Genomic DNA, 4,211 nt, shown 5'->3' with positions numbered 1-4,211 from the left:
AGAAAAGAGTAAGAGTCCAGTAGCACCTTAAAGACTAACAAAATTTGTGGTAGGGTTTGAAATTCATGAATCACTGCTCTCTTCTTCAGATACCTTCATGTGACTCACAAAAGCTCATACCCTACCACAAATTTTGTTAGTCTTTAAAATGTTACTGGACTCTTACTCTGTGCGAGGTGATGTGAAAGACCTTTGCCTGAGACCCTGGAGAGTTGCTGCCAGACTGAGTAGACAATGCTGATTTTGATGGAACAATGATCTGATTTAGTATAAGGCAGATTCATGTGTCCTCATGTATACAATCAAGCCAGCGACTGTATCCAGGACTACCCTAAGATGTACTTTTGTGTGTATGTGTGATCGTTTGATGTATACTGATTTATTTATTGAAAATTGGTTTGGGTCTTTTTGGAAAAAAGTGGGTTGTAAATATTTAAAGAAACAAAAATAACAATAAAAAGAATAAAAACAAGATAAGAAATACAGAAGGGTTCTGTGTCTGCTATGTGTTGGAAGTTCCTGATGTGATGTCTCTGTGCCTCAGACCTCCAGAAGCAAGTGACCACAGAGTAGGCAGGGCAGTCAGGCAAACACTAAGATGTGGAATCAGAATGCTTTTATCTTCATCTGTCCCCATTTGCCAAGTAGATAGATAGCATGGGATCTGTCTTTCTCTTCTCCTACATTATCAGACGTATTTCTATAATAAAGTAGATATTGTTTAGTTTCGACTAGAAATGGTGGCTCTGTATGGCTTTGTAACCATATGGTCTGTTCATAGATCCAGAGGAGTTAGCTGTGTTGTCTGTTGCTGCAAAATAGTAGATTCCAGTAATGCCTTTAGGACTAACAAATGTTATTATAATGTAAGCTTTTGAGAAACACTGCTCTCTTAGTCAGATGGTCTGCTCAGATTCAATACAAGCAACTGCTAAGTTAAAACTTTGAGTGCTCTGCTAACTAGAGAAGGAGCTGGACCTACCAGAACCAGTACCTTTCCTATCACTATGTCTTGCATGGGGCAAGCTCTTCAGAATTCAAGGTCCAGTTTGGGCCCTCTCAAAAAAAATGCTACTTACTGGTAGCAGTTTCTTGGAGAGTATGAGGAATCTCTTTGAGGTTATGAGGAGTGAAGCAGAATCTCTAGTAGCCTGTCACTGAGGGGCCCAATGGGTCATACCAAAATTCAGTACTATTGTGTTTTGAGTTCTGGGTTTGTTTCCTTTTTACTAATTAATGGATCAATCAACAATGCAAAGTAGAACTGTTAATTTCTGTGATGATATTGCATCTAAAATGACAACAGCTTTGTTGCTAAAATCTCTGCCATTGCAAAAGGTGAATGAGAGCTGCTAGATCTCCATTATGAGGTATGGGACTCCATTCATACAGCTAAGTCAGAAACAAAGGACTTGCTTTCTGATTCCCCATACAAAACTGGTCCCCCTCATGTTTAAGGAGACAAAAACAATTATGGCACCAACAGCACTCCAGAATAGAAATCTTTACACATCTTTTAATGCCCCTCTAAATTTGATTCAGAGTAACATGTAAGATGGTTGGGCTCCTTTAGAAAGTCTGATGGAGAAGAGGTTGTAACAAGGACTATGTGTGAATGAATGTTATTTAGGGAAGATGGATAATTGTTAAGTTACCATAGCAACAATACAAAGAAGGACAGCTAGACCTTCTGATAAAAGCATCAAGGTTTACAAACATTGAGTGTGTGATCTTGTATTGTTGAAGAAACACTGCAAGGCTAACAGAAAATCATGCCTTAGGAGGGCCAGGAGTGGTGGTCTTCAGGGTGGAGGTGGATTAAAACAGAAGATAGTGGGAAGAGATGTGAGCCTTGCAGTTCAGAACTTGAGGACAAAAACAATAAGCTTAATAACATTAGTCATACTGTCATCTTGAAAGATGATGAAGATATGTACAGTGCCACAGACTGAATTTGCAAGCAAAGAAAGAGAAAACGACCACTTTAGGAACAATGCAAAATCTCAGTGCTTCTATTGTGAAAAATGGATTTATCTTCATAAAGAGAGTACCAAAGAAAGGCATGGCTACTGCACATTAGGAGAAGCTTTTAATTGCTTAATTTTTTCAAGTGCAATTCAGGATTTCAGAAGATTCAGCTTCTACAGTTAATCACAAAATCCCAGTTGACTTAATTGAGTGGTGCAGCTCAGAAGAACTATTTCAACCTCTCAGATAAAGTTGTCCGAAAGGCAGGGCCGGATCTAGGGGGGGCAGATGGGGGTGCTTGCCCCGGGCGCCGATGGAAGGGGGGCGCCAAATTGGGTATGGAGTCCATTGTATTCTATGGGACCATAAGATAGAATGGCCCAGAAGGGGGCACCATTTTTTAATTTTGCCCCCCCTCAAAAAAAATGTAGATCTGGTCCTGCCGAAAGGTATTGGAAGACCAATACAACCCACATCTCATCAAAGGCCTTTTTCAGGATCTGAGTTCTACACTCTGCAGCTTAATAAGGAGTGCTGAGAAGTCAGAGTTGGTAGAGAACATCGACATTTGGGTTTGTAGACTGGAAACTATCCTTTTGTGGTAACAGCAGCCCAGTAATCCTCAGATGACCAAGCAAGTCAACAATGGACTTACACTCAGTGATCTTTCTTTACATATGCTAAATTCTCTGAAGCTTGGGACATTATTATCTCAGGTCAAGAGACTCCCACATTATACATTCTCAGTGAAAACTGGCACTGTGAAGACTGGCACTAAGAATAAGAAAAAAAGTCTTATTGATTGAAAGCTGATGTATTCGGCAATTTAGAACTATTACTTCATAAAGGAGCAATATGGAGATATTTTCCATTTCTGTCATCATTGCAGTATTCTTTTCTGGAAAGAGTTCTAACACAAGTTGAAATGTTGTGATGGATCCAACCCAGGGTTGTTATTCTTTCTTCATTTCTTAATCACAGGTCTTCACCACCAGTAATTATTCAGCACAACAAAGAAACTGTTTCACAAGATGTCTATTAAATACATTTTCCCCAGCCAGTGAAACTTTTAGGCACAGTCCTCAGAAATTTGTTATAACCCTTGTACTGCACTTTGTATTCTGTCATTTAGTCCAATAAAATCTTCCTCTTGAAATAAAAGCTGAGTTTTTTTCAGCTTCATCTCCTTGTATCCTAACAACCTAATATATATTTATCTTGGGAAAGAAAATCCCACTGATTTATTTTTGAGTAAACATGAGGTCTAATGTGATTTACTGTGGTTCATATCACCAGGACAGTGGTGGTGGTGGGAAAATAGCATATTTAGTGAAACATAAAGGAACATAATTTATAGAGTGGGGGTTAAGTTGTGTGAGGGGTCAGGGAAGGAGAGAGTATATCAAGCCATATGCTCAGCCTTATTAACTTGCCAGAGTATTTGAAAACAGCTGAGGCCAGCTGCTCTGCAGGACACCAGGGAAAAATAAATTGACACCCCCCACCCCAACTGAGTAGAAAAGTGTCCCATTTGGTATTCACGTAAGCCTGGTTCATTTCTTTTTCCAGAAAAGACACTAAACATGATCATAGCATTGGTTTATTGTTCCTGTTGAACAAAATCTTTAATCTGCTGCTGTTTGAAGATGTGTTAGTCACACCTTCGCATAATCCAAGCAGGAGGCTGTGGGAAGAGAGTGGCTTTTGTTGGAATGTTTAACTTGAATAAAGAAAGTGTAGTTGATTTTTTAAAAAGGAAAAATCCTCCTTGGGACCAAATAAAATCTGCTTTGAATAATGTACCTTTCCATAGGCACTGTAAATAAACAGTGCTAGAGAGCTGCAGCTAAAACACTGGCTGCTAAACAGTGCAGTCTGAAGCATTGAAGTTAATGGACTTATAAAGGTATAGCTCTATTTAGGTTTGTAGTGTAAGTCAGCCACTACTCACTAAGTGATATTGTGGCTCCTTCTGCCTTCTGCCCTCCTTGGCTCAGAGTCCCACTAGTTTCAGTGTTCCTTAAACTTGCAGTGGCCTTTTTGCTAGCATCATCTACCTCCTGTTGTTTATTCATAAGCCCCACATGCCCTTTCATTTTGTCCTTGCTTTCTTTTGATAAAAATTATTATTACTATTTACAGAAAAGAATGAAGGAGGGAATTATAAATATCATATTTATCTGTTATTTGTTAATCATAAGGACAAATAGCATCAAACACAAGCATTTAAGATACCTAATATT

General features: G+C 38.9%; 1 pseudogene; it reads left to right on the top strand.

The window, feature by feature from the left end:
• The first annotated feature begins 1,772 nt into the window (after positions 1-1,772).
• Positions 1,773-2,882, top strand: LOC132589357 (F-box only protein 25-like; annotated as a pseudogene).
• Positions 2,883-4,211: the final 1,329 nt, after the last annotated feature.

This window comes from Heteronotia binoei, chromosome 21 (genome assembly GCF_032191835.1).
Source record: "Heteronotia binoei isolate CCM8104 ecotype False Entrance Well chromosome 21, APGP_CSIRO_Hbin_v1, whole genome shotgun sequence".
Classification (NCBI taxonomy): domain Eukaryota; kingdom Metazoa; phylum Chordata; class Lepidosauria; order Squamata; family Gekkonidae; genus Heteronotia; species Heteronotia binoei.
This window is presented reverse-complemented; position numbering and strand designations above follow the sequence as displayed.